The sequence below is a fragment of the Bombus pascuorum genome, chromosome 1 (genome assembly GCF_905332965.1).
Source record: "Bombus pascuorum chromosome 1, iyBomPasc1.1, whole genome shotgun sequence".
Taxonomy (NCBI): domain Eukaryota; kingdom Metazoa; phylum Arthropoda; class Insecta; order Hymenoptera; family Apidae; genus Bombus; species Bombus pascuorum.
The window spans coordinates 27,000,607-27,026,824 of record NC_083488.1 but is presented as its reverse complement, the minus strand read 5'-3'; the positions used below and the strand labels follow the sequence as shown (position 1 = coordinate 27,026,824).

At 37.6% G+C, this 26,218-nt stretch overlaps 1 protein-coding gene across 7 annotated transcripts in view; it reads right to left on the bottom strand.

Moving 5' to 3' along the window:
* The window catches only part of LOC132908869 (teneurin-a), a 709,702-nt gene that overhangs the window by 490,423 nt on the left and 193,061 nt on the right, over positions 1-26,218 (bottom strand). For 6 of the 7 annotated variants that reach the window (XM_060963257.1, XM_060963282.1, XM_060963275.1 and 3 more), the window contains exon 2: positions 12,213-12,248. The gene's annotated coding sequence lies outside the window, so the exon portion shown is untranslated. Of the gene's footprint in view, positions 1-12,212; positions 12,251-26,218 lie in introns of all 7 variants that reach the window. The other variant, XM_060963309.1, reaches the window with a different exon arrangement.

Genomic DNA, 26,218 nt, shown 5'->3' with positions numbered 1-26,218 from the left:
TATATTTGGTGAGCGGAATATAAAGTTGAATATTTTATCTACGAACTAATTGTTTGTTTCTTTCGTCATTGTCTTAAGTCGCGTCGACGGCAAGATCGTTAGTGTCTCAGGTATGGTACCGTGGAGTTATTACACGCGAGAACTATGGAAGAATGGTGAAGGTGGAACTACATGTTTTAGGTGGATTTCCAACTACCAGAGCCACGCTGAGATACGCACGATACAACTTCGAATAAATCGGGTTTCAGAGGTGCCGGCTGCGAACCGACTGGAGTCATTGAGATTCTCTCGGACACAAACCCAAGCCGCAGTCGACTGAGCCAACGCGATCCTTTACGAACTAATATTTACAATTAATTTACCGCAATGATGGAATTCATTTCTTCCAAATCAAATCTAGATAACGTAACGAAATCAATTGCCGTATTAAATATTTTATACTCGCATCTATTTTAAACAATGAATTACTTAGTTTCTTGAGTATTAACGTTAATTGACTTCTCCCGATATTTTATCGAATTTTCATCGTTTTCATCGAAATTTTACGATATTCTGCTGAAAACCCATACATTATCTACTAATTAAACCGGACGATTCCCTCTAATTTATACAATTAACGTGTAGTTAAGAGCAATATTTTCTAAATACAGCATTTTATTTTTCGACAGAATAATTCATCCCAAGTTAACCAAATGAAAAAGCAGAATACGATATCGATTATCAAAAATACTACGAGCATTTCGAACAAACCAATATTATCCTTTTCTCGATCATCCATTCGTTATCCCCGTCTCTGTCTTTATTTCTTCTTTCTCTGTCCGATAAATAGGTGGCGCGGGGGCGTTATTTCATGGGACAAGACAGGACAACACGGGCAGAAAAATTCTCTCTCCAGCCATTAATTCCATTGTCCTTCCAATCACGGAATCTATAGTCGAGCTTTGTTCTCGGAAGGGCCTTGGGAAAAACTTGCGACCGAGCAATTCATTCGCGAGTGGACGGCTCTCTGGCGCGAGATAATAAATCTTGCACGCTCGCTCACTCGCGTGCACGCGCGCGCTCGCTTCTGTCATTTGAACGAGATCACGGGAAAAAATTTTGCAGCTCCTGTTACGGTCTTCCCAAATAAGCGCCGCTGTTTTGTTCCGGCCAAGGGAGAAATAAACGCTGAGAGGATGTTTTTTGAACCACCCTTGATCAGATTGTGTAATTAAATGACAAATATTCAAAGTATTTGCTTCTGATCGATTTATCTCAAGAGTTGTAATTTCATTAGATATTTGACAGTGACTAAGGATTCTGTATTTTAGATCATTGAAAAGAAAAATGACAGAGATTGCAAATGAAGATTATTTCAATGTCCATTAACTGCAGAAGATTCGGTTTTAATATACGTATATAAAATCTCGTTCATTTTTTCTGTGAGAATAAGTAATGGTACAGCTGAGAATGCTTAATGATATCTAATAAAAGATGTAAAAAATGCAAGAGAAGGTTGAAAATTAAAAGCGCCTCTTTCCTTTCAATATTGAAACCTATCGAAAATAGTTGTAGAAATTAGGTACGCAATATAGAATTCCAGACACTATAGTAATTTATTCAATAGTGAATGGTGGATAGAAATTTTTTATTTGGCGAACGATTAATTTATCGAATTACTTTTGTTGGCTGCAGATTGCTACTGTAACCGATATTCGAGAAAAGGATATTCATTAGAAAGGTAAAACTAGATTTCCGCTAAGCCAAAATGAAATACGTCAAATCGTACTTTAACCCCCCTTTTTTTGGTATATCGCAGATTCAGGCAACCACCGCCTATGAATATCACGAGCAATTGCAAGGATCTCGTAAATATCACATTCTACTTCGCTAAATGTGGTTACCTCGTGGCACGTAGGGTGTTGACCCTAATTTTACGCCCAGACCCGTAACCCACTCAGCTGGTCGACTCTGTTTCTGTGGTTAAATCGAATCAAATGGATCAATGTAAAATTTGTATACTCATATTCATATGATTTATATTAATTATCATTTGAACAACATTTCACTAATAACTTAGACCAAAAGAGAAATCTGTTCAAATAGCCTTTTCTTTCGAAATGACATTTATTATCCAACAGCCTAATATTCATATTATTTCTTTTTCATTTCCTTCTTCTTGGTTAAATATTTCAAGGTTCTTAATCCCGAACGCCAGGGTCACTAGGATTGTGTAACAAATGCAATCGCCCTTAATTTCCTCTTTCCGAAAGTTACACCAGTTCCCGTCTCATTTAAATAATAAGAACTTTACGAGAATAAGAACGGTCATCTTCATTCATCTCAATTAAACCGATCTACGGGTCGTTAGAAAGAATCGAAAGGACTCTCTCGTATTAATTCGAGGAATTCTTTCGACGAACCATACTCCCTTTAAACATTGACTCAGCCCATCGAGAGGATTCAGAGAGATCGCGAGTAGGTACGTATTCGTAGGATCGATGATTAATTCAGTGAGTGGAGAATGTCCTCCGCGTAATTTTTCTTCGTTCTTCTTACGTTTTTCGACTCGCGGCCATTTTCAATTCCCATTACTCGTTCTCTAATTAATACGCTTTTTCCGATCGAAAGGTGACCAGAACGGCTGGAAGAGCGACCATCGGCAAACACTCCGCTCCTTATGCATTATTAAACCCACGACCAAAGATAAAATCGCGTCATCGATTCGTCGTGCCATCGCAGAGGAGCGGTCGACGATTCAACGAACTGTTGTGTTAATATATGTACATAGAATTAAACGAGCTGCTTTTTTATCGTGAAAAAGCTGTGCTAACATATTACAACATTGTGTTAGTTGGAAGTTACACAGAATGTCTCACGCAATTCGGTGTATTTATATCTTCAATTCATAATTGGTACGGTGAACATTTTGTTAGATAGAAATTTAGTTAGTTCAGAAATATGCGAGCAATTAAAAACATAAAATAAGTGATACTATAGTTACATTTATTATTTTATTTAAAAATTTGTTATCGTCTCGTAACCGCCAGGTAATCTCGACGTGATTATTCGTCAAACGGACCCTTTCGTCCGTCGTTTGCTTCTCCTTTGCTCCTCGGCGACGTTACTCAACAGCGGCCATAATGAACTTTTTTCGTTCCACCATTTATTCGTCCCTTTGTCTTTGACCGCGCTTGAATATTTATCGAAGTTAAACCAAGACGAATTTAATAAATACGTTATGATTTAATCGAGAGCAGCGGCGCAGCGGGAAGTCGAGGTCGAGGGGCTCCAGATTACGTGCCTAAGGGATCGGCTGAGGAAGGGGAGAGGGTGAACAGCCGCGGGGTATAAAAAGGAAGAAACGCGAATCTCGCTTAAAAAGTTGATGAAGGATCTCATGGACCCATGGGGATGGAAAGATGCGCCACGTGAAAGAGAGGGATGGGCCGGCTAAATATTAATCGCGTGGTGAATGAAATTAAAAGAGTAACTCGTCTGGCTTTCTATATTTTATTGTTGATCTGGTTATATACGTTAAAACAAATTAATGCGTCTCTGATGGTGCTTCTGTTCAATATTCTTTTGTTTTCTCATTTTCTTCAACCATTAACCAATTGGCAGTATATATGATTTACGTGTATAATATAAAACTGTTAGATAAATCTATCGGTATGTTGTCTCTTCGCCGATTTGGATGTTTTTTTGCTTATGTTGCAAAAATCGACATTTTGGATAACTTTATCCTATACATATAACTGTCGATCTCGCTTCGTTTCTGAGCTATTTAGGCAAAATTGTTGGCATCATTACAGTGAATTCTGTCTATAATTGTGACATATAATTCTATCTATAATTGTGAGTCCGTGACATCGTATGAGTTAGTATTGGTAGCCAACCGCTTCGTGGCACGGCGGCGGTCGGGTAAAACGGCACCTAACCGCAAACCTATATAAACTATAAACAAAAGACAAGATTTAGGCTTGGGTTGGGCGTTATTTTATCCGGCTGTATTACGACGCTGATACGGACGACTAGAATTCACTGTCCAGTGTTTTGTGAATACCTTGGAAACTAAGGTCGAACGGGGGTTATATCTATAGGAAAAAGTTGTTCAAAATGTTGATTTCTACGATATATTCAAAAACCAATAAAATTGGTGACGAAATAACACATAGATAGATTCACCAATTGTTAATTTTTTAAATTTTATTTCTTATTCTAATTTTTCGTATAATTGAGCGAACTGAATAAATAATAGACGTGCAAATATTTACGAGCTATAGGATAGAATGAGGGTGGAAAGTATTAAATTAACGGGTTTCCGGTAAGTTCGGGCTTCATTAGTAGATTGCACTAACCTAGGACAGGCATACCCCTTGGCTCTTTAGTATTCTATGTTTTTTTAACTTCTAAAGGTATTTGCATTGTAAATTAAGCTCTATCGCTACGATTCATTCTGTCCGTAATCCATTTTTCTCTTTGATTCTTTTATACTCTTTATAACTCTTCTCATTACTACTGAGGAACTGCATTTGTTTAACACTGTTTGGAAACAGTACCATAGAATTAACGAAATTCTCGTTTCTCTGCCACGAATCATTCTAATCTCTAATTACTTTACTATTTTACATTTTACAATTGGCTGACTGACAATCAAAGATATGTTAAAAACGTATATTAGAAATTCCTTCGAGTTCCTATGCTCATTCCATTTCAACTCGTGGAATACATCTACAGCAGAGTTGCAAACATAGCAACAGCGAACTATATCGAAAAGACTGAAGGAAAAACAAGAAATTCTACCTTAGAAACTTTCGCCTTATAGACACAGAAACATACGTGCCTGAACTTCTATATTTCGTGACTCATTTAAAACTTGCCTCCACATCTCAACAAACAGCTATGCCAAACATGTTCATGCTAACCATCACTTGATTCCACAACAAAACTTCAGCAGTCTCACTCTGCAATTGCTTTGCCAGTTGAATATATATTACGAATTCATCTCTCTCTCTCTCTCTCTTTTCCTTCACATTATTTTACCTTTTCCAAGAAACTTCGCTTCTACTTCTAATCAATAACTTACACCAACCAAAGTGCAGGTACCTAGCCAAATTTCCTAAAGAAAAATCAAATACAGTGAATGTAGCGAACTACAATACACGACTTTAGACAACCAAAGTCTACCTCAGAAACTTTTACATTCACTGAAACACGCGAAGCTCCGCCAGCAAGAACTTCCCAGTATTCTGACTTATTTAAAACTCGCCTCCAAATCTCAAGAAGCAACTACCCGAAACGTGTTCATGCTAACACCACCGCCACCTGGTTTCACGATAGAAAATCCTCGTAATTACATCGTTTTAAACTGCCGCCATTCGCCAACATCTCCTTGATATCCGTCCCGAGAGGCTGTGGCGTGCCTTAACGTGAAAGCATCGCGAGCCCGCCAAGAATCGCGGTGTCCTCGTTCGCTCGTTCGGCCACGGGGATCTCTCTGGCCGAAACGATAATTGCAAGAAGTGAAACGGCGGCGGTTCGGCTTTCTCTCCGGTCGTGGGACAGTATCCCTTATCTCGTGGTCGTTCCACAGTTATCAGAAGAGAACGTGCGAGGTAACTGGCACGGTTCCCAGGGATTCTCATGGCGGCGAAAGAAAAGCGCGGCGATCGCCGAACAACGCGCTCCCAGAGAGATAATGTTAATATCCGTGGTTCGTTTTCTAATTGCCAATTATTTCGGCTTATTCCGATCTTTGCTTGGCCGCATTATCCTGGACACTACGCCTGGGATTCCAAGAAGAATTTACCAACGTTGGCTTTATGCAATAGTTAAAGACCTAAGTTGTGCCTATTATAGTTGCAAAGGCTTCTACGTCTGGCGGAGTTTGCTCTTAGATTCGGGATCTGATCGTCATTCGATGAGTTTTTCTTCAGCAAAGAAGAAGACGATATCTTTTGTGAGCTTCAGGACGTCAGGAATTTCTGGTTCTCGCTGCTCGGACGTTATTGTATTATATACGAAGACATAAAAGATTCTAAGGATACGAATCGCGCCGGCAAATAGCGTACAGATAATTTTGTCTAGAAACTTTTAGCTGCGTTTAACTACGTTTCGAACACAATTCACTTAGCCATAGAGTTAGCTATCAAGCTCCTGCAAGACTCGCATTCGTTCGAAGGCGGTCGTTAATCATTAACTAGCTCCGTGTAGCCAGCCAATCGATCAGACAACGGTACCACACAGTACCCCACCGAGCATCCTCGCGGAAGCAACTTCCGCCGCGTTTTCCCCAGGCCTTTTCTAAAATTCTCCTCTGACTTGCTTCTAACTAGTTTCCAAGCCAGGTCCGCTACATTTTTGTCCGGTCACGCGATATCACGACCGCCACTTTTTACCATGTTAAAGAATAATCGCTCATTCGAGGTCTGGCCTCGTGTATCAGCGCTGGAAAGGGAAGAAGTGGAAGAGTTAGCAGGTGGAATAGGGAGAGTAAAATCCCTATCCCGCTTGGGGTGGAGGCGAAGGGGCTAGATTAAACGCGATAATACGCCGTCCCGATATCTTTTTGGCCTCGAACGCAGCCAGCTGAGTTTCCCTCGTTATCCGGTTTCCCCGGTTACGTTCGCCGCGCCGTTCGCCACGCCACTCGCAAGCGGTGGCTCCACAAATTTTGCAAAACACCGATATAAATCGTTTGATAACGCGTCTGGCCCTGGGCGTCGATATATGCTGGCGCGAGGAAAAAGCCCGGCGCACCAGGCACAGTTAGGAGAAAAAAGAGGGATGGTTAGGAAAGGGGTGGAAATTTGGCGAAACGCCAGACGTGGCCTTCCGAAGCCGTTTGGAAAGGCAAGTATAAACAACGATCACCGACGCGTCGGGTTATACCACGCTGATATCAAGCTAATTGCAAAAACTACATCCTCCAACCAACTGTCGTCCTGCCTCCTCTGTCGACCACTTTTTAACGCATTTGTGTATTGGTGTAGGTGTAAAAAAGTGACTCGTGGATTTAGGGCTTGGTGGATGTTTTTAAATAGTTGTGGTATCCCGAGCGAAGCGCACATTGAGTAAGTTGATCTTAACTGTTCAAGGCTACCGTGGGTTAAATTTCGTTTTATACGAATCATTTTTTTACGTTATCGTTTTGCAATAATGCCATCGCAATGCTCTTATTTTTAACCGAGACAAGCAATAATTTGTCTACTCTTCGTTTAGTATTGAATAACAATAGAACCTTTAATTCCACTTGTTCAACTTTATTAGATACTTTTTTAATTTAAGAAAGATGTACTGCGGTAAATTTTCATTCATGATGTTCTTTAAGTATTATGTTTTCGTTTATAGATATCAGGTTGACTCAAAGTCATTTCGCTTCAAGTGATAGATAGGACAGCACTTTTCATTAGATTTACAAATCTACCAGACAGTAGAAACTTAATTATTTTGGAGAATTTCACTAATTTCATCTTCATTTACAATTATGAAATAATTCAAAATGCAAAGTATTTAATTTCAGGGAAAATTTCTTACATGTTATCTACTTAATACAATTGTTAATATCAAACTAAAACACAAAGAAGTTGAAGGAGCAGTAAAATGTTGACAAATATTTGAATACGAAAACAAACATACACCAGGCTAATTGGTGAGTTATCTATTTAAATGAATATTCAGTAGTCTGGAAGCTTCGACATGTTGCGTGGGTCAGATATTCTCTTTGTCCAAACATAGTCCAGAGCTAAATTTCGTCGTTATATTATTCAGTACCCTCAGTTGTATTTAACCTTAATTACTTACGTATACCTTTTTACTGTTTTATGACTTGTCTTGTGCAATGTTGTACCTTTCTTGCACACTTCACTTTCAATTATACTATTTTTTATGATATCGCATTAACAATATTTGATGTTCAGTTTCTGCTGTCAGACATATAATTATGTTTCATTCTAAAGATGAATACATTATACAATTCAATTATCAATTTACTAGTATACAATTTAAGTATCAATTTATGGTATTTAATTCTGTATAAATAGGTGATAATTATTGCGTATTAATTTTCCACAGAAGTTCATTACCTTTAAAATAAAAAACAAGAAATTCTCATAAAGAGGAAAGGATAAGGACAGAGATTCTTTAAGTAACTTTTCAACTGCCTCATCATGAGATTCACTCTCAACCAAGGATTCTCCCTGAAAGTCTTTCGTCAACCCTTTGTTAACTAGTTTCGGTTAAGACCGGAAAGACGATACTTTAGGCCGAAGAACAACACGCTTAAGGTTCCCTTTCCTGAAGCTCATGAATTAAACACTCACGAAATTTCACGATACTGCATAATGAACAAGCAACCTAACTACCCCTTTGGGATTTACCAGGGGTGACATGAGTCATGTGGCGCGACCTTGCGGTGTTTTAATATCAGGTTCGTACACATGAAATGATGTTTCCCAGTAGTTTCTCCAAAATGTAATATTGGATGCTTCGTATTAAATAGAACTTACTCTGTTCCGAGGATTTCTTCTTCTCAGAATGTCGTTCTTCGAAATAATACCGACAAAAATTATAATGATGCAAATAATCAATTCCTTACAAGAATCACAGTTTATCCTAAAATGGATTCCGTTAACTTTTTTTCCACCTATTCTTAGACAACTATCATTATTTTTCTAAACTTCTACAATTCATACATTTTTCTTTTACTTCGAGCTCGACCATTCGATCCTTCCATGCATCCCTAATCACGTCTATTCACTCCAAACTTAATTATTCTTAATAAACATTCCCCCTAACGTACACAAGTACATATACTTAATATCCAGGAAGGTTAAATAGTATGCGTCCCATGAATAAAGTACCTGGTTTTCATAATACCAGACGACTAACAAACCTTAATATTCAAAATTTCATTCTCAATGTTCACACAAAATTTTCGCCCCGAGTATACAATAAATAGTCATGGACAAAATACCCCTAAATCCACGAAGGAAGTAGCTCGTTCCCATAATATCAAAGCGTTGTGGAACCCGGGGCAAAAATCCTGACGCAGTCTCTCCTTGAAGAAATATTTTGAAAAGGCGAGCAACGATGCGCGGGCTCACGGTAATTAAGCATCTTGCCGGTGCAGAGGCTCCGCAAACCGGCAGTAAAAACTAAATAAATAGAGAATGTCCGGCGTAGAGCCTGGCCACGGCGAAACACGCCCGGGTGGATCAGGCTGAGGAAGAGGGAGAGAGAGTCTGCACGCGGCAGAGCTTGCGCAAACACAAAAGCTCACGTCTGAAGACAAACAGCAGTGACTGTAAGCTGCAACGTGGCCTGGGGCGCTGCGGCCCGTGTGCTATGAGAGAAAGGAAGGAAGGAAGGAAAAGACGAGCCGTGGGACGGCAAGGGGGCAAACACATCGGACAAAGACGATGAAACTCCGCTGGTACGAGGTGAAAAGGTAAGACAGAGCCAAGTGAGACGTTGGCGCCTATACCCGACGGCCGAACGTTCTTCTTTCGGAGACGACCTCGTGCTTCAGTGAACGCGATAACGTCTTAGAGATCTTGGTGCTCCTAGAAATGAACGAGCAAAGGAACATGGACAGGGAATTTCGAAGACACCCGCTGTTTTTTCAGAAATAGAATTCTTTACTTAAAAATGTTGCTGTTTCGCAACGTATATATTAGGTTGTTCGGAAGCGTCTTTCTTTTACAGACACGTCTTTTACAACGATGTATCTTTATACAAACATGAAATCTAATCTATCGAACGTTATGATCTTTATTTTGAGAGAACAAAATGGATCATCGTAATTCGGTACAATAATATAAAACGGAAAATGTTGTGCATCTATTATTTCCTTATAAAACGAAAGAAACTTTTCGGACGACCTAATACTAGAAGAAATTGGTGAAAATTTAAATAAGTGAGTTTTAAGGTTGTAAGGTTAGGTATTATTTTCTGTATATATATATATATATCATTTTTGAAAAAGATCCCCTGGACTGTACCTCTGGCGAGCCCCTCAATTTAACCGACTAAATTCTCCTTTGCAAATTATGGTCCTATAATTATTCGCTAGATGCATAATTGACTTTATACACCGCGCGAAATCGTAGATGATGTGCCCATGACGCTACAGAAGAATCAGTCGAAAGGATAATTACGCGAGAGCAATGGGAAGGCGATATTCATCCGCTACATTCCAAGTGTGCAACTCTCACGGTTGTATATACCAGGTGGAAAACAAACACTCGACGCGGAAACATATGCTTATTCGGGTGGCAACAGACGCAGATTGCACGAGCGATGAGCGTGGCAAGGTTCTCGAGTTGGTTCGCGAGCATTGTCCTATTAGAATCGACCCTCTTTGGGGAGGTTTCGAGTGCGTTCCGCAACAAAATGTCGCAGCCGTGTAAACGCGTTCCAACAGCCGAAAGCCTGTGTCGCTTTCGAAGATACTCCAGCCGTGTACACGCGGTGTATTAAAGCCGTGTACCATGCGTGTATACGTACTGTATTTTCGGCTAGGATCCTCCATTTCAAGGCGTCTGTACGCGGAAACGCATTCCACGATGCAAGAAACCAAGCGGATCTTGGAATCCTTTCAGGCGTAGAGGATGCTAGTTCATGAATACCGTTGTGCACAGGCTTCACAGCAGGTATTCGAAGCGTCTAACGTGGTGCAATTGGAGATTTGATAAACCGACGATAAACCGAAAATTAAAATTATTTTGTATTTCCGTAATATTTCATCTGAATTTGACTTTAGAGAATTAATTTGTGAAACTGCGATAATATTACAAGGATTTATTGTTAATCTAAGCAACGTGCAACTGATAGAAATTAGTGATTAATGGAATTAGAAATTAGATATTTAGTTAGAAATTGTCGAAGAAATAATTTACAGATATTTTTGAATGATTTTTGCGAATTTCGTGGATTCAACAATATGCGTATGTAGATGTAACAAGCTGAGGATCATAATGATGTAATTTGTCTACGAAATCACCTAAAATAGTGTTTCACGTTTACCATTGTAAAAAATTCGGTATAATTTCCGAAGTTATAAAAACATATCTGGGTCAGTGAACAAAATAACAACTTGGTTAACTATGAAAGTAAACGGATGGTACTTTTAAAAGTTGAAAAGCATTGTTAAGACGTAGGCCATTATGAAAGCCGGAAGATCAGCATATTCGGGCGCCAGACGCGTTTTATGACACCCAAGTGTCGAGCAGCCGCGTGTAACAAATTTTCTTCCTCGAACCCGGAAAAAGTCAGAATTACTCGAAAAATAAAACAATCTCAACTTCTTCGAATATTTCTCAGTGATAGCGACATACGTATTATTATTATATTAAGTCATCGTTAACGCATCATTAATCCATTGTTATTAAAGCTAAAACAAAATTCCAAGAATATCTATTAACTGCGTATTGATGTATAAGTCGACTTGCATCGAATCACGAGATTTTTCACGGTTAGCGTAACCTAAGCGCTTTGATCGTTCAACGTTGATAGCTGCAATGGCGACGATATCAGCGATATTCGATTTTCCGACGGAGCGGCCGCCAGGTTTCCGGCTGGTTCTAAAAAAACACATGCCACATGCCGGAGCGCGATTTTTGTTCAACGTGAAAAGCGAACAGGTGGCCCATGTCTAGAGAGCTAATCGAAACGCTCGTTTTCGAAATACGAGCAAAAAACATCATTTGCTATTTTCTTGTACATATGTGTACAGAGTGTCCCTTTATAATTGTCTCACGACACTACTTTTTGAATTAAGTATACATGCGTTGGATAAAAAAATGTTTCCAGTAAAAGTTTGTGCCGGTTTCGTCACTGGCAATATACTGTTACATAGTTGGACATGCACTATGTAGAAATATATGAAATTTTAACTGTTTGCCAAATGGGAATAAAAAAAAATATCGATTTTTGCTGAATGTATGTCAGTTGGGTCAACAATCTGGAAACGTAGGAGTATTTGATTAAGACATGGCACATGTACGGAAAGTTGAAAACGAGAAAATTTCCTTATCACGCGTGACTAACCCTCAAATTAATCGAGATTATCCTAATTATAATTTCAATTCTTTAAAATTATTGATCGGTTTTCTTCTTCGACGTATATATATTCTTTATATATACTTTTCTGTTTAAAAACCATGATAATTTGATTCATAATTTAATCCATGATAGTACAGATAATTTAATAAATCACGGATGTCACTTACCTACTATTCTTGACGTTGGAGAGGTCAGCGATCGTCCTGTAACAAAAATAGTTATATCCTGTTATAACATTCCAGAGTAAGATCTAGGTATTATAAGAGATGTAAGATATTTTTACATCTTCTTCTTCTGTTATAAATAATAAGAAGTACCAACAGAATCAAATAACAAGGCTTTACCTTCCAAACTTAAGAAAGATTGTATTGTAAATATCGAAGTAGAAATTTTAAGATAATCGAAAACGATTTTCACCTACCATTACTATTAATTACTCGTGATCTTCTGAATTCTATATTCTATAATTATTATTGATCTATCATATTGATCTAACATATTGATCTATCATAAGAAATTTCCGCGCATTGATGCGATAGATTAGAGTAGCTGACCAAGTATAACTTATTGCATCTAATCTAGCTTCATCACTTAACTTGCAACTAGGTTAGTGGACGCGAGCTCATCATCCGCAGGAAGGCTTGTACTTTCCAACTACGTGGTGTAACTTAATTTACGATACTTCCAGCCCGAAAACCAGTGTGTCAGTAATGAACGGAATTAACAGATGAATGTTGCATGTTCTATGTCCGTTTTGCCAGCTTTCGAGCTTTGAAACGTGTAAATCAAGCGGTACTTTCGTCGTTAACCGAAATTGAATATATCCGTCGAATATATCGAAACAAAACATTGATATAAATGTAACAGATAAAAATTGTTTCCTTGATTAATTTTGAATTACATTTTAGGATAATATTTTAGTCGATATCTTTAAAGTAATTATTATATACGTTGAAATTACTAATTAATCGATGAAACGCTGTAAAAGATAATAACGTATTTAATTGTCCTCAATTTGGTAAATTGAATCCGAAGTTGGGATTAAAATTAAATTTCACGGTAGATGCAGCTCATGTTTGTTATAGCTGAACTATAATTTGCACCACGAGTGTAACTCGATATTGTAAGGCAACAGAGTAATTGTTTCAAATTTTCGTGCAGTATGACGTAAAGAATTATCCAATTAAGCGCGATTAAATTGATGTGTATTTGTTATTTTAGTTTCATAGTATATATTCACAAAGACTATTTCAAACGAAACGAAAAATATTTTTTAATTTCTAATCATTAATTTCTTTTTTTTTCAATGAATCAAAGAATTATCTTAATTATAATAAATTTTATTTCCCATGAATAGAATATCTGGGAACGATATTAATGTGGCTAACCACTCAACTTTCGTTTAGAAGGTTGATTCTAAGCATAATAATCTGTTAATAATGTCCTCTTTACTTCCCTCCGTACTGGCTCCTAAAATAATTTTATAGATTACAATCTGGGATTTTATGTTGACCTGTCCCGAGCTTCGTTAACTGTAACGCGTGGTCTCGTTTTAAGGCGTTACTACTACGATGATCGAAGACCGCGTTATTACCGACTCGTACTACTTCACGTCGTCTTCCATCAAAGCGAAGTCGCTTCTACGTAACCTGCACGTAAGTAGGAGAAGATGGACGAGTGTTTCACTTGCATTTTATTAACGTCACAGTTTAGATCGTTTATGACTTCATTCTCCCGCTTCTTTGCTACTTTATATTTTAATATGGTAAAAACGTCCACCTGTTTCTATTAGTTACAAGGTATAATCTATGATTGGCCATCATTAAAATATAATATATGACATTAAACATCGTTCACGTTATAAATTATTAATTAAAGATCTTCATTAGCATGACTTATCACAAAATACCAAAAAGATCTATTTTTAAAATTGAACTATTTTAATCGTGAAACGACGAGGTATCCTTAACTATTTTTTCAAACTCTTTTCTATTATTTTCCGTTAATTTCCAACTGGGCACGCGTCAATTTTCTCGGAGATCGATGAAACCGTGATCAAACGAAAGTACTGGATAATTCCTTCGAATATTCCCCCGGACGGCGCCATTCCGAACGATTATCCATCGAATTTATCGCGTGCATATCTCGCGCGGGTGACTGCACACGTCGCCGAGGCGGCTGTAATTTATCGTCACTTCGCGTTCGCGAAAAATGCCTTTACTGATTCATCCGCAGACGCATAAAAAGTATGCGGCCATACGTTACGTTGTTGTGTGTTCTGTTGTACGCACACGCAAACGTGCATTATAAAACCTAACGCTGTCTCACCTACGATATTTTTTATTCGTTTCTCCTTTTAGTTTTCTTTCTTTTTCGCCGTTTCTCGCTCCTCGACTATGCCAGTTTTTCTTCAAACTGGTCAAAGTCAACGTGACTGCGTGCGTGGAACATAACACAAGTTTCGAGAACTTGTAGTATGACGTGATGCATGAAAGGTCGATGAAAAACCGTTTTAATAGGGCCATTTCTGATGACCAGTCACTACAGCGAATTGTAAGTTCTTTTTTATCAGGGCTGATGATTACGTAATATTTTCCACGTGGAGGGTGTGTAATTGTATTTCGCGCGCTCCTGGAGCTGGCTAGTTGCGAAGAATGATGTTGTTTGCGGAAATAGCGAGCGGTATAGCGTGGTTTGAAGAAAGAATGGAGGAGGACAGCGGCAGATTATAAAGGCGATGAAAAGCTTTCTGCAAAATTATGCCAGTGTAGTCTATACGTGGAAATTAGACATAAATATCGGACAAACATAGGCTCATAAATTAAATGAAATGGTCAAAACCAGCCAGAAATCAATACTTTATATTATTGTTACAACTTTTGATTTACGAAACGTTGATTATAAATTATTTATGAAGCTCTGTTTAGACCATATATTTTTCTTATTTCTTCACGTAGAATGTTTTAGCATCGTTTTATCGAAGAAACGAGTGATCGACGTATTATAATATTCCAGCAGTCAGTTTTTTGTGAACTGGAACCATCGTGCCGCAGCATTATCCATTTTTCATTTATAAAACATATACGAAGCACAAAAATAAATACAGGGCATAACGATAGCGGAATCTCCTAGCGGACACATTGAGAAAATTTTGCGCAGGATTCGCGTGAACGAATATATCCTTTGACATGAAGGAATACAATAATAAAAAGAATCAATCGATAAATCAATATCTAGAACAGCAAAGAGTTGGCGTTTTATAAAATCAAATACTTGTTCGTTATAAAACGGAGTACAGGTCGATATTATTGCGCGACTGTCCGGCTCTTATGGAGTAATCGTTTCTTCGAATCTTGCCGGCGTGATAACGTATTGCTCTTCGCGCAAGTATCCTTAGGCTCAAGAAAAGGTCGAGAGTGGAATGAGAGTTGGAAGGCCGGAAGTCATGGCAAGATAACGGTCTACCGTAAGTCTGGACAATGTGTTCTGTAGACGGACGCCTTTGTCGTAGATTAGCACGATTCCTTGACTTCGTCGACGGAGTCCTTGAAACTCGACGAGAGATACGGGACGGGATATTGTTTTCTCGCTATCTAAACGTAACTCTGGCTAACTCGTCGGAAGAATGAGAGGAACGGGATTCTGGAGATCGGTCGATCGTTTCCAGACGTCAACTCGACCAGATGGTTCACCTTCTGTACTCATGGGAAATTCGATTTGGAGAATAAAAAGAAAATTCGATTCTTGTAGACATTTTGTTCCCTGCTATCCATTTAATTTAATTTAAATCGAAATCAAGTAAAACATAAACTAAGCCGAGGAAATACACTTATTCCTCTGTAATCTAAAAGATTCGTTCACGAATAAATCGATCTCGTGATTCCTATCTTCGAGTCTTTTGATAAATCACTGACCGAAAACTGCGCTATATCAAGAGAAATTATATCAGTCCTACACGTAAAAATAACATTTCGAGGACACGGAATTGAAGTGAACCCAGGTTGAAGGAAGGGCAAAAAAAATGAAAAGCAAAAATAGCGGAGCAAAAAAAGCTGGACGAGCAACGATCGATTATTACGGTCGTCTAGCGGTAATCGTTTTTTTAAATCCCGACTCCGTCTGCGTATTTGCGAAATACGTAATCATCGTTGAAACGTGCTTTAAAATAAATAGCAATTCCCTCCTTTTCCCCGCATTACCTCACGGAGAGGGGGAGGAGGCAGAGATACTTGACGGTATCGTTGAACGTAGTAAGCAAAGTAAGACTTTTCCACGGCACTTCAGACTTCTCCGGTGCACCAAGTATAAAGCTATTTACGTATCCCATTTCCCGCAAAGGGTGATCTTTCTTTTTCGTTCATTTTTTCTTTTCCTCCCTCCGCGGCCTGATCTTTCTCCCTTTTTGTCGTAAATATATAAGGGGGTGGTGGCTTTCAGCATAATACGAAAGACGTTTAAGAAATTCGCAATGCTCAGTCACAATGAAGTGGTTGGCTACAGGCACCGCCGAGTTTCGCCGTAATGAAATTAATGAGAACGTTGCGCATGCTAGATTATGTTCCATCATATGTCTTTGCGACTTGCGAAGTAGTATAAGATCGTTTATAGTCAGAGGTACGTAAATTAACTACTTAACTGTACGCGATAGGCAAATATATTCTATGTACCATTGTAATACAGTTAATGTGTATCATTAGTTGTAAAACAGCGGTATGTTAGTATAACAAAGAAACATAATCGCTTGAAAGTATAATAACTTAATCTGACTGTGAAAAAACGATACCGAAGGAAGGCTAAATATAGGACCAGCTGAACAGACGTAAGAGAAAAAGAAAAATGCACGCAAATACTTTTTCTATATGAACTTTATGGAACAGAGAGTTTCGAGCTATTTAATCGGTTATATAAACCTTACAAAAATAGGTTTTACCAATGTTCCAGTTAAATGAAAAGTTCTTCTCGAGAATTTGCTGCAAAAATAAACGGAATTATATTCGAGTATTTCCATGAATATGCTATGTTTGCGAACGTACACATTTAACGTGAAAGGTTTAAGCAATTGAAATGCGATTGGATTACATGGAATTACGATACCAGAGGGTAAAATATTTTATTATTATTAAATTATTTCTGATCAAAAATAGGTCGTTCTGAGAATTTAAAATCGAGAAATGTTCATAATTTATTAATAATTTAATCAAATAATTTTGTAATTTAGTCATAAATATGTTATCGGCCTTGATTCCAAATTTATTCTTATCCATCTATTTATTATTATAACTTTTATTTCAATATAGATATCTATAATAATTGGAAACATTAAAAAACAACTTCGGAATTAAGTATGAAATGTCATATTACAGTGTTGAATATTCAAAAGTATTTTCTGTTCAAGCATATCACACAGTAATGTAGTAGTTAGATATGTGATTCGTCAGACAACTCAGAGAATCAGACAGCAGTGAAGGAGTATAAGATAGTGAATAGTCAGACAAATGTACCCCAGTTTGTTACCCAATGTTTAAATGTGTTCGAACTTTCTTTGTATCAGGAATATTTCATTATATTTAAGATTATTTTAGATAAAATATATTTAAAATATAAATATATGATTATTATAATACATTAATCCTCTGCAGTTCAAGTTACATTTTATACTTAATCCAAACTAACTCATACGCAGCAAATCATCTTCGAAAATTATTAATAATATATATTTCCGTATTTATATACAATTATATTATATATATTATATTTTTATATTATACAGGACATATTTTTATATTTTTATGCCCAGTGAAAGCAATAAATTACAAGAATAATTATCCCCGATATTCGTAACATTGATTTAATTTCATAAGTGACCTGCAAAAGAGAAGAATTTCATGAATTTTCTTCAAAGATCAATAAATATATTGATAAGATTATGAACTAAAATATTTCATATTTTTCTTAAAAAAATCTTCAAGAGGATGATCTACCTTCAGATTCATGTATATACAAGAATATTCCCTTAATAATATATTCCCTTTCAGTCTCTAAAATCACAACAAACTTCGTTCCTCACGCAACGTGAACGATGCTGTACGTTCCAAAGAAACATTATTAAACATTATTAGCGAAGCACTTCGCATAATCAAAACATTTTCACGAGAAACAGCATTTAAAAAGATTTCATAAACCGCTACCATACTTTGTTAACGGTAAACAAGATTTCAGCAAATCCTGGAAGCAAATAAAAGACGAAAATCGAGGCAAAAGACGCAGGGATGATACGTTTTTAAATTTTTTCCAAGCCCGGATCCGGCTCGATGCAAATTGGATATTCTAAGATGCGAATAATCGATAGCATTTCATCATTGTAACACGGCCGCAGGAGTTATTCGCTAAAAAGGAATCGATGTCGATGCTTCGATGTGTATATACGTACATGTACGCGCATGCATATAGGTAGGTGTATAGCCCAGTTGCGCCAGAATTCGAAACAATTTCCAGTCCTTTCTCGTAATTCATCAATAGGATTATAAGAACGCGATATATATCGCGCGCTAATAAATGTCCGTTTTAATTACTTAAAGTATCGCGTTAAATTCGACGAGTTTTCATAAACGTGGCAACAGTGAAATTTTCCTTAAACACGTCGATCAGATATTAAAACAGGTTTGTTTGCATAATGCTTCAAAGGATGGATACGTACATGGTAGATTACGCGAGTCAGGAAATGGAACGCGAACTTAGTTACATGAGATTAAAATAGATGTTTGGGTATATGACACATGTTTGAATTTATTATGAAAGCTTATGCTTGTATGGATGGTTAAATTTTTACATTGTTTTTAGTTGGAACAACTTTTTATTCGTGTCATGATTTTCCTTTTTGTATGTCATGAACGTCATCAGGGAACACTTTACGCGTGTACTAATTTTATATGAAAATTTGTATATCCTCGTTGAAGATGTACAAATATATTGCGACACTTTTGAAAACAATTATTTCGTTTAATGTATTACATAATCTCTGCATTCTTTAAGTGAATTAATATATGTAGCGCAGTTTGAACAATTCAGTCACATAATTAATCACCTTCTTCTCGCAAACATAAATTTCGTTTATCTCTGCTCGTATTTATATTTTTGTAAACTGCACGAAGTTATTTAAGGTTACGCACGCAGCTAAGGAATCTCTTGACTAAACTTATTTCTGAAGAACGGCGCGTTTTAAAACCTTTTCTCCAGAGCCTATGCCCTACACCGGCCAGCAATAAAGTCCACGATAGTACACGAGCGTTTTATAATTACTGGTTTTAATCTCGCGACATTATTTCTGAAGAAAAACACATAGAGAGAAATTTTGCCACCGAAACGAGGGGAGGAGGGCTAACAAGAGTTATTCATTGCGAAGCATTCTTTTCGTTTATTCTATTTTACGGCTGGTCTCACGTTGGTATATCTACAGAATAAAAAGGCAGCAGAATGCATTAAACGTACTTTAAGAAATTCCAACACTCCAAGAATATTTGTCGAATCTTCAACAGGTTTCAGAGACGAATCGTCGTTAAAGAATAAATTCAATTTATTCAATCTTTTATTTACCAATCGGATACTTGATCCTTAACATAATAGGCAGCAATTAACAAGTAGCAATCCAGTAAGCAAGTACAATAGGTTGCTGTTAATTGAAGCAGCTCAGGACTAGGGGCGTCTAATTAATGCGACATTGGCGAGTTTCTCTTGCAGGAATACCCAGTCTTGAAACCGGTATTAACGTCCAAACATGACATCAACAAGACTCAATTTAGTTACAAAAAGTATTTGACGATTCTCATTAAATTAACGCTATGCTGCTCGGAATAATTAATTAGAAAAGTACTGTGGTTGAAAAGTAGTAATTGTATTAGGGATATTAATAGCATGTCAATTGTCATAGTGTCCTCGTTACTCTTTTACATTTCTTCCATTATTGAATTACAAATTTTAAATTTAACATCTCTTAAAATCATGCTTGATTTCTCAAGGATCAGAATAAATGGCGTTATTTTCGTACGGCGACCAAACTTGAAACACAAATATCTCGCAATAAACGCAAGTATCAAGAAAACAAATTTAATTTTAGTAATTAGTCGTGTCTGTGTGTCACATCTATTATTATTCAAAGAACAGCTAAAGAAGTCTACAATCGTAGAAAATTAGGTAGCTTTCTCTTAGAATTAGCCGACAACGAAAGAGAGTGTTCGTTGCTTTCGTGTAACGTTCTAAGTCGTTTCGAGTCATTGATACAACCTCGTTATTTTAACAATCGTTTCATCTTTTTTCAGCACAGTCAAACGTTCGACCACTAACAAGATGGATCGTGCAGGCGCAAACCGTGGCATAAGTCCTTTTTCCGTTGAGGTGGCAGTGCCGCGGTAAATGACGCCAACTCGAATTAATTGGGTCAAAATCATTATCAGCCCTTCTCGGTGGTTTAACGATCTCGACCCTGGCCGTTCAACTTGAATTACCGCCGCTACGCTGCATTCGTTGTGTCGCATCTCTCAGATATCGGTGCGCATGCACGAACACACGAACGTGTATAGATGTGATTGTGAGTTTGTGTGAGCGTGTAGGAGATCGTGTTCGGAGCGAGGACGCATCGTTGCAGATAATACGTCAACAAGATCGAGTCGAATTGATATAGGACGCGCTAAGACCGTTAATTCCGCGTGAAACGGCAGGAAGATACGGACGGAAGGAAGCGTGGCCGAATATCCGATTAAGGTGACTTGGGTGAATGCGACCGAATCACTCGTACATCTTCCAATAGCCACAACTCGCAAAACTGTCCTACCAGAATTGGGATAACGTTGTTATCGTCTTACCATTGGTGTTGTTTTCGTCATTTGTTATCGTTCCTAGGATGCAGTGCAAATTTATTCGTTCTATCCTTTTTCCATTCCTCTCCGAATCGTTTCGATCCAATTAGAATTCTGAGAACCATTTCTAGTCGCTGAAAACAATTTTGGTGTTTTCGTCTGGAAATATTTTTTAAATTGAATGTACTATTTGTTTCTGGTAAAATAATTGAATGCTTCAAGAATATAGGAACATTCATTCAAATCTTATATATGATTTTCTTTGATATCTGATCTTCAACAAAGTCCATCGATCTAAATTTCATATTCAACGTCAACCATATTCAACATGCAATTCTCAACGCTGATCATTCCACGAATAGATTAACACTTCTATGTATATCAAATGATAACTCTCTATTTGCCATAGGAAGGCGTACAACGCTTCTATCGAGGCACCGATTATCGTTGACATTTAATGTCATAAAAATCGCCTCGCGCCGATTAAATGTGGCAATCTTCAAACCTTTCAATCATATCTTGTTGTCACTATTCGAACCTCGTCGCTACATACGGCGCAATGAATATTAAAATCGGTCCTGGCTCCGATGCACATCGACTTCAAAGCGCACTCATTAACGATTCAATTTTATGGACAATACATCGATGAATAATTTTTCCGGCCGTTGGCGACCACGCGCCACTAAATCGTCATTTGGCTCGTTTTTCATCTGGTTGTTTCCGGCCGGGTATACGCGCGTATCCTTTCACCAACCTGTATAGATGTATCCATTGCGTGGCGTTAATCTGGCGGAATTTTTTAGCGAGCCACCACGCGTAGATATCGTTCGTCACGACACGTTCGTTCGGCGACCCGTTCAATTTCTGTTGAGCGTAATAATGGTCGTTCGCGCAGTATTGGTCGGTTCACGGGCATTCGCGTGGGCGCCGTACGTTTTCGCGACAAACGATCGCCGGACCCGGCATCGACAGAACAAAAGACACGCGTAAATAGCTGGATCCGCGCGTGCACCCGACAGATTTACCAACGCTAATCGTCCGTGCGTATTAATGAAAGTGTTGGGTTATTGTTTCGAGCGACGAGGCGCGACCGTATTCGGTGCAAGGACGAGCACGGATGCAGCGGCGGTGCTGCTGTCGTTCGAATTAATTCGGTTTATCGGGAAACCGTAACACGCACCAGCGACACGGGACTTGGCAAAAACGGTTCGGTCGCGACAACGTGGAAGTGATCACGCGTGGATTCGATAAGGGAGAATAATCTGCCAATGGTCTCGATGTCGATCTGGGACGCTCGTTTCGCAATGCGACAACAGCAAGTTGTGTATTGTATCGAAATTGTATCGAATAGAGCTGATGGATATACAAATTGTCCATTTTTCGTTTCAGTTCTAAAATCCAGCTTTACGTTTTGATAAATGAAAATGCGTGCTTATGTTGGTGGGATTCTATCACTTCGCTGAAAATCGAATAGAAACTCCATCTGATCAGAATCTTTTCTCTAAATTTCCCAAAAGCTCCCTTGAAATTACACGAGCCGGGCTATCAGAAATGTGCAGGAGATTAGAATGTAACATTCGACTAGGTACGAGCGAGAAAAACAAATGATTCTGAACGAAGGTAACTGGTACTTGGAGGGCATACGAACAGGATACGTATTTGCTCTAGAATCGTGTCCCATAGCATGTATCCGTATAGGTCGGCTTTAAACCAGGCCACGGTTGCATTTCGCCGGGGCGACAGGGTGCGCGAATGTGCGGTTTGGGTGAGCAGGACGACGCGGGAACAGGGGTTTGGGCACAGGGACAAGTCGGTGCCGGGTTCCAACAACTTGAACAACTTCACAATGCCCGTTGCCTTTTGCGTGGAATAAACTTCCGCCGCGTAACTTTAAAATTGATGATCTTGGCCAGTAACATACACACGTAAGTGTATCCTGGCAGCCGGCTTCAGCTGTCGAGGTTTATCGTGGCTCGGGGAGATGCTGTCTATCCTGACGAAGAATTTATTTCGGTGAGCCGTTTAACGGTACTGATAATTATGTCTCGCGGGGAGGAGAAGAGAGAAACGTTCGCGTATCACGCACCAACGCTATTGAAATATTGCTGAGAAACGTGCAGCCGGGATATTTCTTTCTCGGATTAAACTTCTTTTTTTGTTTAAGATGTTTATCCAATTGGAATTTTAACGCTCTGTTTGGTTGTTCTATATATTGATATATGCCATCTATATCCACGATCTTCTTCAAAATAAGAATTATTCGAACGAGGCTACTCTTTAAGACTAGAATTCCTCTTCAACTTTTGAACAAATTGGGTCAATGCTGACGTAAAAATATTTCACATTTATTATCTTCTAATTAATGTTTTTGTCTTATTATTCTATCAAACTTCTTTTTTTGTTTAAGATGTTTATCCAATTGGAATTTTAACGCTCTGTTTGGTTGTTCTATATATTGATATATGCCATCTATATTCACGATCTTCTTCAAAATAAGAATTATTCGAACGAGGCTACTCTTTAAGACTAGAATTCCTCTTCAACTCTTGAACAAATTGGGTCAATGCTGACGTAAAAATATTTCACATTTATTATCTTCTAATTAATGTTTTTGTCTTATTATTCTATCAAACTTCTTTTTTTGTTTAAGATGTTTATCCAATTGGAATTTTAACGCTCTGTTTGGTTGTTCTATATATTGATATATGCCATCTATATTCACGATCTTCTTCAAAATAAGAATTATTCGAACGAGGCTACTCTTTAAGACTAGAATTCCTCTTCAACTCTTGAACAAATTGGGTCAATGCTGACGTAAAAATATTTCACATTTATTATCTTCTAATTAATGTTTTTGTCTTATTATTCTATCAAACTTCTTTTTTTGTTTAAGATGTTTATCCAATTGGAATTTTAACGCTCTGTTTGGTTGTTCTATATATTGGTATATGCCATCTATATTCACGATCTTCTTCAAAATAAGAATTATTCGAACGAGGCTACTCTTTAAGACTAGAATTCCTCTTCAACTCTTGAACAAATTGGGTCAATGCTGACGTAAAAATATTTCACATTTATTATCTTCTAATTAATGTTTTTGTCTTATTATTCTATCAAACTTCTTTTTTTGTTTAAGATGTTTATCCAATTGGAATTTTAACGCTCTGTTTGGTTGTTCTATATATTGATATATGCCATCTATATTCACGATCTTCTTCAAAATAAGAATTATTCGAACGAGGCTACTCTTTAAGACTAGAATTCCTCTTCAACTCTTGAACAAATTGGGTCAATGCTGACGTAAAAATATTTCACATTTATTATCTTCTAATTAATGTTTTTGTCTTATTATTCTATCAAACTTCTTTTTTTGTTTAAGATGTTTATCCAATTGGAATTTTAACGCTCTGTTTGGTTGTTCTATATATTGGTATATGCCATCTATATTCACGATCTTCTTCAAAATAAGAATTATTCGAACGAGGCTACTCTTTAAGACTAGAATTCCTCTTCAACTCTTGAACAAATTGAGTTAATGCTGACGTAAAAATATTTCACATTTATTATCTTCTAATTAATGTTTTTGTCTTATTATTCTATCAAACTGTATAAACAACTCTACTTCTTGAATAAATTTTATTATAACATAGATATGCAAGTATTTTCGCTGGGCTGTTTGCTTTATTACTATAAAGTACAACATTCGGTTCATTTCAAATTCAAATTCAAAATATCTGGCGTACCTCTCCACGTAACGTAATTCTCCAAAAATAAATCAGAACATAAATACGTAAAATACCCGACACACGAACTTTCAACCAAAACTACATCAAAATATCATCTGGCAACACTGACGAGATAAGAGCTCGACAAAATATCGTATTCGCAAGTCAGTAGCTATCAACAAGAGATAAGCCAGTGTACATGGCAGGTTGTCGGAGCGTCAAATCGGCGAGTAATCTCCATTATCATGGTCTCTCGCATATGAGAATCTCCAGCTGGTCGACATCTACAGTTTCTGCTTAAGGATAACGTTTAGAACTTGGCAGCGCGCACAGGCTGTTTTTTACATTAGAAAAGATGATCATCGAATGCTTAAACTCTTCATCATGAAATGAACATTGCGCGATGTTACTATCGCGCGAATAGCGACGATAGAAAAATTTCACATCCTATAGAAATCGTTGGATATTCTAGCGAAATGTTCCAAAAGTCAATACGAGTTGCAGTTCGATCATCTTGATAATCCGTATTAAATTCTGCCGAGTTCATACATTTTTAAAAGTAATTTGGTATGCTACGAGTGTGAAATTTCATAGCTCACAACGTCACGATGCATCCTGTTCCAATAGAAAGTTATCTATATAATTTCAATAAGAATCAAATTCGTATTCCATTAACTAAATTAACTATATTTTATTTTAATATATTTTATTTTATTTTAACTATATTTTATTCCAAATTTGGAAAATCAAATTAAAAAACTGATAGATGGGATTACTTCTCATCGAAATATTTGATCTATTGCATTCTCAGATTCTCTGCTTAGCGTGTTCCACCTGCTTGTTACAAATGTCAGACGTAAAAGGAGTTAGCAGCAATGTGGTCGAGGGTGTCGCGATCACATCGCGATTTCAGCCAGCGAAGGGAGATCGTAGTGGAAGATAGCGCCGTTCAATTGAAATTACGCAGCGGGGTGTTTAAGCTTCGAGCATTTTAAAATGTAAGTGCCGATTGAAATTTATTGCGCACGGTGTCCCGTTTCTTAGCCGCTTCCTACCTTCTGCCATCAACACACTCTACAGCAGCAGAATGTGTTTCACTATGGACATTCATGGAGCGTCGTCGGCTTAAACGATCGAGCCTTAACCTGAATGCGGTGGAAGAAGAAAGCAAACGCGCTGAGCTCACTGGAATTTCAACGTCGTTACGTGTAAATTGGTAATAGTAGCCATGATATTTACATTGATACCCCGAGAAGAATGGAAAATTGTGGTTTACGGTTTGTTTGTCTTTCTTTTAACGAGTTAAGAGATTGATAGTGAAAAAGGAATTTTCAGTTAAATTAAATTTCCGTTACGATGATGGTGGTATTAGCACGCAAAGGAGAAACACAATCTGGAAGTAGTATTTTGCAAAGTTCAAATAACATAGGCGAACGCGTAGCATGATTTAATGCAATAAGTATAGTACAATCTCTGTACATGCTCGCTAGGATCACGTTTATTCGTCACGATTAAACGTTTAATTTTACCCCTAATAATTACTGAAACAACCAACGAACGCTTGCTTGTTACTTAAGTTTATTATCCAACCGGTTG